Source organism: Gracilinanus agilis, chromosome 4 (genome assembly GCF_016433145.1).
Source record: "Gracilinanus agilis isolate LMUSP501 chromosome 4, AgileGrace, whole genome shotgun sequence".
NCBI classification, from domain to species: Eukaryota; Metazoa; Chordata; class Mammalia; order Didelphimorphia; family Didelphidae; genus Gracilinanus; species Gracilinanus agilis.
In genome coordinates this window covers 474,078,748-474,092,670 of record NC_058133.1, presented here as the reverse complement: position 1 = coordinate 474,092,670, position 13,923 = coordinate 474,078,748, and the positions used below count along the sequence as shown (strand labels likewise).

General features: G+C 42.2%; 1 protein-coding gene across 1 annotated transcript in view; it reads left to right on the top strand.

Moving 5' to 3' along the window:
- The first annotated feature begins 2,559 nt into the window (after positions 1-2,559).
- PDZK1 (PDZ domain containing 1) overlaps positions 2,560-13,923 on the top strand; it is a 53,895-nt gene continuing 42,531 nt past the window's right edge. The window contains exon 1 of the mRNA XM_044672552.1: positions 2,560-2,635. The gene's annotated coding sequence lies outside the window, so the exon portion shown is untranslated. The remainder of the gene's footprint in view (positions 2,636-13,923) is intronic.

The window sequence follows — 13,923 nt, the reverse complement described above, 5'->3', positions numbered from 1 at the left end:
AGCAATATGTTTTGGTTTGCCTCATTCGCGAAAGACCCAATTAGGTAACATGACTTGCTCTAGGTCCCATGCGTAGCTAATGGCAGAGCTAGGATTCGCACCTTTGTCTTCTGAGTAGGAATCCAAATCCTCTGCGTCAGTGAATGGAGAAACTTTTGGAGAATCTCAAAAGGGAACTACTTGTTATCTCTCTGGTCTGGAGAGATCAGACTGAGCTAGATATCCCATGAAGCTCAAGAAAAGAGGAGATTTTCTTAACAGAGTCTCTCCTTTGGAAGTTGTGTGGGGGAAACCAGACATGCGTAATGACATTTGCTTTTGACTTGATGATACACTTAGGGGGTGTGTGTGTGTGCGCGCGCAAGAGAGAGAGACAGACAGACCGACAGAGACAGAGACAGAGAGAGAGAGAAAGAGAGACAGAGACAGAGACATAGAGAGAGACACAGAGAGAGACAGAGAGAGATAGAAACACACACACACACACACACACACACACACACACACACACACACACACACACATAGAGTGAGAGAGGAAGAAGGAGAGACAGGGAGACAGAGAAGAATGAATGGTCTACCTGAGGCTTGATGCCTTCACTAATCTGGTTTTGGCTTATGTCAGCATTTTCTCCAGGTATTCCCCTCCCATCACCCCAAATCCTCTCTTGCCAGATGACTCTTATTCTTTACTGAACATGTCCCATATTCTACCCATTCCAAGACTTTGATTGGGCCATTTTCATCTACTCTGTCATTTTAAAAAGAGGATCAGACTCAAAGTCACTTCATCTTTTTCTTCCTCTGTAAAATGGGGCACTGACCTTTCTTCAGAGCCCAGCTCAATTCTAACCTTGTCCACAAAGCCCTTCCAGAACTCCCCAGTTGGTCCTGATTTCTTCTTCCCTGTAATTTTCAGTCATCGTCTACTCTGTCTTTGGCAATAAGTTACACTTGTCTTTGTGGGATCTCATCTTTACAATACATCCAGCTTATTGAATGAATGAATGTTGTCTTTGTGACTTTTTGTGTTATTTATGTCCTGTCTTCCTGGCTAGTGTATAAACTATATGAGGACACAGAGTATGTCTTAAATTTCTTTGTGAAAGTGGGATAGAAGAAAAGGGAAGAGAAGTCATGGAGCCACAGGAAGAAGATAAGTAATAATATAATAAATTTTCGATTGAGCTGGCTTGAAGGCAGGATGTAATCAGGGCCAAGTGGGTAACAGAGAGAAGCAGTACTCTTTGAGCTCACTGTGGGGGAAGGCCATTAAGTGAGGCTTGATCTGGGGTCCCAGGCAGGATATGGGGTAGAAGAGAAATATCAGAGAGGGTCAGTTTATGTGTGTGGTGTTCATGGAGGTACAATGGGAGCAGAAAGCCCAAAGCAGGGTCATCCAGGCATATATAGTCTCAGGACCCTTTGTTACAGTTGTGTGGCTTCCATCTGGCTCCTGCCTATGAGGACAGAGAATTTGTTTGTGCAGATATGTAGGGGAGAGCATGTGGAGATGGGGGACAGAAAGGATAACTTGGTTTTTCAGAGTTGTAGAGCTCAGCTTAGGTGGAAGAGAGGTTTGATTATGGAATCTCCAGCCTGTGGTTGGGTTCAACTCTCCTTTTTGCCTTTGGGCCACTTGAGCTACCTCTCACCCTCATTTCTAATCGTGGGCCAGGGGATTCAGGTTAATCCAAGAGCACCGATGCCAGCCAACCTGGTTGTGTGGGTGATATTGATAGAGATCTCTGTTGTGTTCATCATTTTGGTCTGGGCTGGGAGCCAGAGTAACCGGTTGGGCCCACCTGCCCAACCCAGCTGTCCTGGGGAGCGGGACTGGGCAGCTACTCACCGCTGCCCTTCTCTGGCTGTCTTTGTTGCTGCCGTGCGGGTGTCAAGAGGACCAACAGGCATCGCCGCTGGGAGGACCTAAGTGTGGGGGAGTACAAGGAAGAAGGTGGAAGACTTCTTTGCAAAAAGAGATAGGTAAAATGTGTGTGTGTGTGTGTGTGTGTGTGTGTGTGTGTGTGTGAGAGAGAGAGAGAGAGAGAGAGAGAGAGAGAGAGAGAGAGAGAGGGAGAGAGAGAGAGAAGGAGCTAAGAGAGACTGCTGCTGCCCTGAAGTTAATAGTCTTATTCAGTCAGCAGGTAGCACTGTGTCAGGGCAATATTCAAGCTTTTGCTTAAAGGAGGCAAAAGTGAAATTGGCTTCTTTTCTACTTCAGGGAGAGAACCAAGGAATGACTTTTCATATTATATAGTGTCAGAGGTGGGATTTGAATCCAGGACTCTGACTCAGAGCTAGTGTTTCCCCCTGTATCCTTCAATATGGGCAGAGGGGTAAGGGTACAGGTGATCAGAATCAGGGTGGCTGCTGGAAGCACTGGCGCCCCTTCCTTGAGGACACAGCAGTCAGGTTTGTTTAGGACTTTGTAGTCCCTCATGGCCCCAGTGCTACGGGCGAGCTGTCAGGGAGGGGGACATAGGTCATTTCAACTTAGACCACAAGGCCCTGTTAAATAGATCAGCTTTTAAATCAACCTTTGTTCAACCAAAGTCCAGCAGGTTGCAAGTTTAGCATCTGTTAGCAGTGAGAGAATTCCAGGGTAAACCAAAGAGCTTCGGTCCTGGATTCAGGTAAGTTTCTTATGATGTGACTTTTCTAATGTCTCCAGGCTGTCTTAGCTTTGGCTGCCATGTAATACTGGCTGGACTTCTTCTTCTTCTCAGTTGTTTCTTTTCTCCAAGTAAGTAGCCAGCTCTCCAGGGGAGAGGCTACATAGAAGGATAAATAGAAAACTTTCATCTGCTATTTGTCTGGGAAGAGAGGTGAGGAGACTCCTTGGGAAAGATACAATTTAGGGTTGGATGGTCTGGGACTGTCCTAGGAACTGATCCTAAGAAGAAGCTCTCTGGGACTTGACTTTCAAGCTCCTTCTGTATCTTGCTAGCTCTTCAGGTTTCCTTCTCCCAACTACTCTGACGTAGGAACCACAAGTGCTGCCTATTCCATAGTGTTGCTGGGAAAACAGCCCTGCTAGAGGAGGTGGATTCACTTTGGGCAGCTAAGTGGGACAGTGGGTAGAGTGATGGGTCTGGAGTCAGGAAGACTGAGGTTCAAATATAGCCAGAGACACTATCTGTGTGGCCCTGGGCAACTTCACATGTAACTTCAGTTTCCTTAACTGTAAAATGGGGATAATAATAGCACTTATCCCCCAGGGTTGTCGTGATCAAATGAGATAATATTTGTAAAGCATTTAGCATAACGTCTGGCACAGAGTAGATGCTTTTTAAAAAACCCTTACCTTCTGTCTTAGAATCAATACTATATATTGGTTCCAAAGCAGAAGAGAGGTAAGGGCTAGGCAATAGGGGGTTAAGTGACTTTCCCAGGGTCCCACAGCTAGCTACCTTGCTGCCTCCACATAGTAGACACTTTCCTTCTGACCCAAAAGATGTTTAGGTTAGAACTGCATGGTGAAGGTAACATGGGGAACTGAGGTGACTTGAGTCAAGTATGGTTTTGACTTGAATTCAAAATCTAGAAGTACCCCGAGAACTTTGTTTTTCTTTAAGCTCCTTCCTTGCAGAATGGGAAATCTTGTTTCTTCCTCAATTCCAGACAGAACATTTAAAGACTTTTTGGATGATTGAAAATGACACTCTCTAGCTCAGCTGATAGCACCAGGTTTCCCTATCACATGTGGTTCTGTTGACCATGGGGCTTTCTTGGCAAGGATGCCGGAGTGGTTTACCATTTCCTTCTCCAGTGGATCCTACCACATGTTATCCAATGCATTATTCCTTCTCCCTTCTTTATTCTAGGGGAGGTTCTGGAGGCTGAGGAGATATGGGCTGGTGAGGCTGTGGGTCCCTCACCAGAAGTTAAGGGGCAATTGGGAACATGGCCAGTAGAGTTATTTGCTTTCTCCCCAACCTTTGGAGGATAGGACAAGAAAACAGCACTGACTTGAGCCCCTTGAAACCCTGTGTGGAGTCCTGGCATCATGGGAATTTTTCACTGCTAAGACAGCCCCTATTTTGAGCTTAGGCAAAGTGAATAGAAAATACATTAGACTTGTTTATACTGTCCTCATCTATCTGTCCTGCCCATTTGTGAAGATCATTTGACTGTGGAAAATTATCCATATCTTTTAAGGCTTCTCCGGGGCCAAACAACCCTTCAAAGCTTAGGATGCCAATACACCCACCAAAAAGTCTTAGAGGCTCTGTGGATTTTGGTGATTCATCAAAGGTTGATCAAAGAAAGTGAGGTTACTCCACTAGCCAAGGTCTCAATTGCCCTCTAACTTCTGGTGAGGGGCCCACAGCCTTACAAGCTTCATTATATACAACATTACTTCAGTTGGGTCTTGAAACTTGTAAGGAACACCAGTTCTTGTTCCTTATCAGGTCCAGGACTGAGCAGGGAAGGGAGAAATGGATTTTAAAAGTATAATGGATGACTGGTCGACTGGGGCCTGACTCAGAGAGTGTCCCTGAACTTTCTACACTTCCTTGTGTCTAGAGCAGTGATGGGCAAACTACGGCCCTCGAGCCAGATGCGGCCCCCTGAAATGTTCTATCCAGCCCATGACATTATTCCTAATCTGACAAATACTATGAGTAGGATACAATACAATGAAAGTTCGAAAGAGTTTCCTTAGAAACAGACTGACAGATGAGCATTTCCTTTCCTTTGGCCCCTCTTTAAAAAGTTTGCCCATCACTGTGCTAGAAGATACGTGGTCTCAACTGACCTGGTTATTAGATGTCATTTTTCTGGCAAATGTGTGCTAGAACTATGATACTTATGAGTGGAATTTAGGGGGTTCTGTTAGCTCTCTTAGGCTGTGGGGAGAGAAGGACTGGTGCTTGCAGTATGATGTGGGCCCAAGAGGGAAAGGGATCCTTCCTCCTTTACTGACCTCCATAAGCTGAGACGAGATCCTACTAAAGATCTCCCCGTGTTCCAAGAGTCAGGTCTCATCCGTCAGAATTGCCCAGTCACTCTTGGAGACGTATCTAAGCCACCCAGAGACCTGGAGGTTGTTTATTGTGCCTCAGTAAGTGAAACATTTATCTCCCTGCATTCAATACATGTTTCCCACCATAAAACAGAAGGCAGGGTCTCATATCTGGTGGAAAGAGCACAGGCCTGGTGGCCAAAAATCCTGGGTTTTAGTTTTAAATCTGACACTGTGCCAAAGACCTGTTTCTTGCTGTAAGGGCTCAAGCAGGGTCGGGATAACTCAGGAACACTATAGAGAGGAATCTGGTGTTATTACATGAATTCTTCCTTGTTGTTGTTCAGTTATTTTAGTTGTGTCTGACTTTTTGTGATCCCATTTGGGATTTTCTTGGCAAAGACACCAGGGTGATTTGCTATTTCCTTCTCTGGCTCATTTGACAGATGATAAAGCGGAGGCAAACAAGGTTAAGTGACTTGCCCAGGGTCACACAACTAGTAAGTGTCTGAAGTCAGATCTGAACTCAGATCCTCCTGATTCTGAGCTAGTACCCTATTGACTGTGCCACCTAGCCATCTCTGGGCTACCTAGCTGCCCCATCTGAATTCTTCCTATATTCCTTCTAATTCATGGGGTGGTTGAGGTGGGGCAGAGAGAACAAAGAGGAATTTAAATGAAATACTTAATAATACCATGCTTAGATGCATCTTTTGTTCCTGTGCAAATGTGCACTTCTCATACCTGGACTCCACTCCCTCCACATCACTTTCTTTCAGAATCCTTGTCTTCCTTCATGGTTCACCCAAAGTGCTACCTCTTCTTTGAAAGCTTCTCCTGATTTCTCGTCCTTGCCTCCAAATCCCAATTGCTGGTTCTTTTTGCTATCTCTCTCTTCAAATTAAATAGTTTTATAATCTCTACATAAGCATCCCTTCCACATCTTTCCCCCTCGTGGTCTTGATATATCATGGGTTTGGCATAAGTAATTAAATGGGAATTTTGGGGAAGTTTTGCAGAAGCCTCAGACAACAGATGAAGGCCAGCATACAACAAAGAAAAGATTTGGAAACTGAGAAATGCATAAAATATAATGTATAACATTATATAATGTCAACATTTTATTTTTTAATGCCACAAATATACCCGATTTCTTTTTTAAAGTTAAATAAAAAGTTAACATTTGTGAAAAGAATGTGAAAGCCAACAAATGATACAAAAATGTAGATATCTTAAATAACTCATAAATGCATAAAGTATCTGTGGTTATGTTATTTTTATTTTTTTAGCCCATACCTTCCGTTTTAGAATCTATAATATACATTGGTTTTAATGCTTCTTCTTTTTTTTTAAACCCTTACCTTCCGTCTTAGAATCAATACTGTGTATTGGTTCCAAGGCAGAAGAGCAGTAAGGGTTAGGCAATGGGGGTCAAGTGACTTGCCCAGGGTCACACATAAAAGAAAAAGAAAAAAAAAACTCAGATTTCTTCTCTGGTACAAATGGAAGACCAAAAAAAAAATTGTACATATTTTCCAGATCTTAAGGATACCTTTATATGTTATAGTTCCCTGCTTCTCTCAGTAAACTTTAAGCCACCAGAGGTTAGAGACCATTATGTTTATATTTAGTACTTACTTTGAGTTATCAAATTGAATTAGTGTCCAGAGACATTTATCACGGTGGTTGAATTTCTTCTTTGGTAGTATTCTTGACAATTTCTCCTAAAAACATAGGGACTGAATGGGCAGTGCTTTAAGTTGTTTATTCCCTTCCTGAAGAGCTTGATCAGTCTGAGCTCATTTGTCCAATTCCTAACCAAGATACATCAAGTAGAGATAGTGTTATTCACTCAAAGGCGGAGGGGTAACTAGAAGAAAGGATGGACAGGAAGGTGCTTCTCTAAGCTGGCCCAAGATCCTCAAGTGGTAAATGGATCTAGGCTGAGTGGGGGTAGTGATGCCTGGGTAGCCACCAAGGTGTGCAGGTAACCACCAGGGCTTATGGATGACCAATTCAGCTAAGCACCTGACCCCACAAACAGAGCCCAAGCCAAAGTTATTGAGGGAGAAGCTGTATATTTTGTTCAACAGCTCCTCTGGTTCCTTGGTTTGGGGTTAGGTTAAATGATAAAAGGTTGGTAATGGGCCAGTTGCTGGTATTTGAATAGATAATGCAAACTGACTGCAATCTTGGTAAACCTCTTTCCCCTTTGGCTGTAGCTATTCACCTGCTGTTGGAATGAATGCCAGCCTTCACTTGAATCAAGTTTGAAACAGGATTTAATGCTTTGACTCAAAGGGGTAGGAATCAGGATAAGGGAAGAGGCGTTGGGAATGGCTATGCTATATCCAATGAGAGTTAAAGTAATCTAAATCAAGGAGCAACAAGTTGGTAACTGGCTGGAGATTCTTCTCCCCCCTCACAGACCCTGGTCAGACTTGGCTGTGGTCTAGACTAAAGGAAAGGAAGGAGTAGTGACAATCTTCTTGACAGCTGTGTTGTTGTTATCTCTTAGCTCTGTTTAGTAATAGGTGAATGAACTTCTTGTGGCAATAAGGTAGGGATGCTGGATCTGCAGGTCTATAGGCCTACCCACCCTTCACCACCTTCTCCCCTCCAGAAATCCCTTCTCAAGACTGAGACCTGGAGTGGCTGAGTCTCGGGCTTTTATAGAGGTGGTCCCAACTGTCTTTTGCCCTTGGCTCATGCCATCTGGGTAAATTCCAAGTTCTATAACCGACGATCTGTCACTCAAGCTGTTCTCCATCTTTTTCCAGAAGTTATCTATAACAATATTCATTCTCTACCAGCATATATAGGAGAATGGCTTGAATTGAGAGAAGACTTTTAATTCCCTGTCTTTTGCATTTACTCTGGAGGTCTCAGCCTCAGCTTGAATTGATGGCAGAAGCCTCAGGAGACTAGGACAGTATTGGATTTCTTTAGGAACTCCAGACCTTTCCACAGGTATTACTACATAGGGCTTATGCAGTGGGGGATAACAGAAGGAGAGTCAGAACTCTTCTCGAGACGTTGTTTCCCCACCTGCCAACTGAAGACATTTGTCCACAAGAATTCTAGTTTCCTCTCCAATATCTGGTGATTGTAGAGGAACTGGTAGCTCTGGTGGAGATGAGAGAAACCCTGGTGGGAAGTGACCACTGCATCCTAGACTTTGTGAAAGAAGAAAGGAAATCCTGGTATAGTTTTGCAGGGGCTCTCGATTTTGGGAAAACAAATTTCAGAGGATGCAAAGGAAAGGCAGGTAGGGTCCCATGGTCAATAATGCTTCAGAGGAAGCGAGCCCAAGAGGGAGAGGAAATGCTTATGAATGAAATTCTGAAGTCACAAAAGGGAGACAGTTTCACTGAGGAGAAAAAATGGGATTTGTCTGAAGAGGTCAATATGGAGACATAGGAACTCACCAACCAACTTAGAATTGTATATGGGTATGGCACGGTCCCTTAAAATAGTGTTAGAAATGTTAGAGCCCAGGATGGTCTGAGGCTGGCAAAAGAAGTTAAGGACAACAAAAAGCAGTTAGTTTCTTACATTGGGAGTAAAAAGAGGATCAAAGAAGGGATTTTGTTAGAGGCCAATGGGACAATGATAATTGACAAAAGAGAAAGTAGAGTTGCTTGGTTTAAAAAAACCCCAACAAAAAACCCCTTATCTTCTGTCTTGGAATCAAAATACTGTGTATTGGTTCCAAGGCAGAAGACTGGGAAGGGCAAGGTAATTAAATAAGGGCAATGGTAGTTAAGTGACTTGCCTAGGGTCATATAGCTAGAAAATGTTTGAAGTCGGATTTGAAACCAGGACCTCTTGCTTTCAATCCACTGAGCCACTTAGCTGCCCCCTGTTGCTCAATTCTTGAGGGAAAAACACAATATTACAATAATAAATAAATAATACAAATTAAATAAATACAATCACAATAAAATACAAAATTACAATAGAAATAGAAGCACAAAAACAACTAATAGGGAGTTGCTACCCAAGATAAGTAAGGAAATAAGAGGGCATCTATCTGTCTTTGGGGGCAGCTAGGTGGCACAGTGGATAGTGCTGGGCCTAGAGTCAGGAAGACTTGTCTTTCTGAGTTCAAATCCAGCCTCAGACACATAGTAGCTATATGACTCTGGACAAGTCACTTAACTCTGTGTCAGTTTCTCCCTCTGTAAAATGAGTTGGACAAGGAAATGGCAAACTACTTCAGTATCTTTGCCAAGAAAATCCCAAATGGGGTCAGGAAGAGTTGGAAAGGACTGAAAGTTTCTTTTGATGAATTCAAATCACTTGGCTCATTGAAATGTATTTCCAGTGATATTTGAAAAATTGTGGAAAATGGGAGCAGAATTCAAGACTAGAAGACAAATGTTGTTCTGACTTTCAAAATCAAAAGAGAGAGAGAACAAAGTCTGAAAACCATAGAACAGTTGATTTGACTTTGATTCCTGGAAACATTCTAGAGTGGATCATTAGAACTGGTTGGCAAACATAAAAAAAACCCAACATTCCTTTCGATAGGAAACAGTGATTGCAAAGAACCAGCATAGCTTCATTAAGGACAAGTTTGGCTTAACAAAGCATCTCATCCTATTTTTGTAGAGAATGTGGAGATGTATGAATTAGATGGTTGAGTCATGATTAGATAATAGTCTTTCTGAAAAAGGTCTGGGTGCTTTAGTGGATTGCAAGCAGTGTAAGTCAGCAGTGTGGTGTGGTAGCCAAAAAACCTAACATAATCTTGGGCTGTGTTAAGTCAGACTTCCTGTGTGGTATTGTGTTCTGCCAGTTCTGGCTCTTATTAGGGTTCCGAACGCACCGATTCCAATAGTGATCCGCTCCTGGTGTCGTTGTTGAAAAAGGGCATTGATAAACTAGAGAGGACAGAGGAGGGTAGCCAGGATGCCATATGAACATCAGTTGAAAGAAATGGGGATGGTTAACCCAGAGAAAAGAAGTCTTAGGATGACATGAGAACTATTTTTGAAGTATCTAAAGGGCTATATAAGGGAAGGATTGGATTAGTTCTATTTGGCCCCAGAAGGCAGAGCAAATGCCAATGAATGGGACAGCAAAAAAGGAAAATTTAGTCTTGATGTCAAGAGCCAAATGGGTTGCTTCAGGAGGTGATGGAGTTCCTGTCCTTGGAGGTCTTCATGCAGAGGAAGGGTGATCATTTGTCCTCTGTATGTTCTAGTGGGGATTCCATTTGTGTAGGATTTGGACTTAATGGCTGCTGAGGCCCTTTCCAACTCTTAGATTCTGTGATTCAGTGGTTCTGTCAGTCCAGAGAAAGGATGTAGCTTTAACAGAAGATATTACATCCATATAGCTATTACACCACATACCTTTGTGATTGCAACTCCTCTGTAACCTATGGTCTTAAAATATTGATCGAGGCCCTAAGATATCAAGTGATGTTAGTCACACAGCCAATATATGCAGAGGAGAATTCAAACTTGGGTCTTCCTGACTCCAAGGCCAACTCCATATTGGCATGAAGTCTTACTCTGTTTTCAAACAAAAATGAATTCTGTGTTGTGTCCAGTGTCATCCACCAGAGGCTAGATGAATTACTCACTGGATATATTGTAAGTGGGCTTTATATTTCAGGAGAAAGACTAGAAGACTTCTGAAGTCCCTTCTATCAAATCTAGGTTCTCTCTGGGAATGGGATCACTGGGAATGGGAAGGAAGTGGGAATTCTAAGAGGCAGAGGTGAGAAGGAAATACATCCTAGGCATAAGGGACAACCTGTGTAAAGGCAGAAATAAGAGATGGGATGTAGAGTCCAGAGATGAATAATATAGAGTGTATGAAGGGGAATAATGTAAAGAGAGGTGGGAACCACATTATGGAGGTCTTAAAATGAAATCCAATCTGAGAAGTTTATAAAGATCTTGGAGCAAGTGGTGGGGGGAGTGACATGATCAGAGCTGCATTTTAGAAATACTAGCTGACTAGTAGATAATAGATGAAAGAGACTAGAAAGCAAAGAAGGTCAATTAGGCATTGTGTGGTATATGGAGAGGTAGCTAGAATCTGGGGCACAGGTTCAGGTCCCATTTCTGGCCTATATTGACTATTTGTGTCCTTACTCAGCAAGCTCCTTCACTTTTTAGTGGCCCAAGCAATTTTCTAAGACCCTAAGGTGTAGAGCAGGAACCCATCTGAATTGATGAGAAGGAAGGCCTCACTGGGATTTCCCTAGGCTGATGAAATCTCTTGGCAGAATGGGGCAAGTTAGGGAATGACAACTATGTGGAAGATAGGGTTGGGAAGGAAGAGGCGAAAAGCAAGACAGATCAATAATTAGAAAACTATTGCAATAGTCCAGGTAAGGAGTGTGAATTTGGACAGTGATTGTGGGAAAAAGAGGTAGTTATAAGAGATGTTGAGGAGAGAGAAATGCCAAGATTTGGCAATTGATTGGTTATGAAGAGTGAGGGAGAGTGAAGAATCAAGGATTATTCCAAGGTTGTAAACCTAGGTAACTAGATTATCTGGCCATCATGTATTAGAGAAAGGAGAAGTTGAAGTGAAGGAGACTAGTTAGGGGCTATTGAAATGGTTCAGAAATGAGATAGAATTCTAGATTGGGAGTGACAGCAGGAAGAAATCAAAAGAAAGGCACAAAGATGTGAAAGACTGAAAAAAAATGGATACAATTTGGGAAATCTCTAGTCTAGCCAGTGGTTCAATGACCTTATTGTTTTCATAAACCAGCTTTTTTGATGACCATTGGTATCTATTTGTTTCTCTTGGTCTCTCTTTCAGCATGGGGTTCATTCTTCTTCTTATCCAACTTAGAGGGCTTTTGGTGATATTTGGAATAGATATTAGGACCCTTTTTCTAGTATTAATAGAAAGAATTATTTTTCCAAGAGTTGAGGGTAGAAATGTGCTAGGTGTCTTCTGGATTATCTAATTATTTTTCATATGAACTACTGTCTAGTTTCATTTCTGCTATCTTGTTTGGGGAAATTGATTTTTTAAACCCAATTATATGATTTCATATTTATCTCTATTAAATTTTTTTTAAAACCTTACCTTCCGTCTTGGAGTCAATACTGTGCATTGGCTCCAAGGCAGAAGAGTGGTAAGGGTTAGGCAATGGGGGGTCAAGTGACTTGTCCAGGGTCACACAGCTAGGAAGTGTCTGAGGTCAGATTTGAACCTGGGATCTCCTGTCTCTAGGCCTGGCTCTCAATCCACTGAACCTCCCAGCTGCCCCCATCTCTATTAAATTTAATCTTAGTAGATTCAGCCCATTGTTTTTTCAGGCTTGGCTCCATAATCCAATGTGTTTGCTAACTGGTTAATATGTCATATGTGGCTTTAGCTAAATCTGATAAAAATGTCAAATAGCACTAGATCAAATACAAAGTCAAAATCACTGGTCTAAGATTTTTCTATAGTGACACAGTTATGATGAAATATGTTACAGAATTTTTACGAAGTTCAAATGACATAATGTATAAAGTGTGCTTTGTTACTAGAAAGCACTCTATAAATATCACCCGTTATTATTTTTGGGAGATACAAAGTGCTACATGAGGTCAAAAGAGAGGGAGTGGGGAGAGTTTTGCCTAGAAAGGCTTTGTGGAGCATACAGCTGTAAAGATGTGTGGGATTTCCAATAGGTGGGGATTTCAGATACAGACAGTGACTAAGGAATGTATATTTATTCTGCTCAACACACACCTCACCGTTGTGTTTCTCATTTTCTTTGTGCGCCCTGACCCTCAAAGGTATCATCTTTCACCAAAATTCAGTGCAGAGCCTTGCACTTTCCCCAATGGCATCTCTTTCCCTGATGACCCAGTTTTGTATTAGCATGGAAGAACCTCTGGGTAAGAAGACATGTCTGTTTTGTGGACCTTGCCGTTTCTGCCTCACTATTGAATATTAAATAATGTTCTGTTGGTGGAGCTGTGAACTGGTCCAGGCATTCTGAGAAGCAATTTGGAACTATGCCCCCAAAAGGTTTTAAATGTTGCCTAGCCAGTGTGTGGAGGCCCACACTAGTAATCCCTGCTTCTGAGGAGCCTGGGGCTGGTGGATTGCTTGAGCTCTAGAGTTCAGAGCTCAAGTAGGCTAGGTTGATGAGTGTCTAGGCTAAGTTCTATATTAATATGGTGAGCTCCTGGGAGTAGTGAACTAGACCAGGTTTGAAATGGAGCCATCTACACTCCTTTAGGGATGGTGCTGCCCACAAATTAAATGAAATAATACCTGTAAAACACTTAGCACAGTGCCTAGCACCTAATAGGAGCTTAATTAATTCCTCTTTTCCCCTTCCTTTTTACCCTGAGCTTCTAGCTTGGGTGAATTAGAGATACCTAACCTTAAAACAATGATGCATACCCTTTAACTCAGCTATGTCACTATTAGGTCTACAGTCCAAAGACAGCAAAGAAAGAGAAGGATCCATGTGTACAAAAATACTTACAGCAGCTCTTTTTGTGGGAGCAAAGAACTAGAAACTAAAGTGGTGCCATCAATTGGGGAATGACTGAACAGATTATGGTATGTGAATATAATGGAATACTATTGAACTGTAAGAAATGATGAAGGGTATGGTTTCATAGAAATGTGGAGAGATCTGGATGAAATGATGAAAAGTGAAGTGAGCAGAGATAGGAGAAAAATCTATAAACAACACTAATAGTATAAAGACAAATGACTTTGAAAGACTTAAGATCTCTGATCAATCCAATGACCAACCATGTTTTCAAAGGGCTTAGGATGAAACTTCTTGTCCATCTTTTGTCAGAGAGGTGATGTATTCAGAGTGTAAACTGAGACATATATTGTTTGGACTGGGCCAATATGGGAATTTGTTTTGCTTGACTGCATATTTGTTAAAAAAATTTGAATGCAGATTTTTTGACTTGAGAGTTTCTTTCTCTTTCCTTCCTTCCTTCCTTCCTTCCTTCCTTC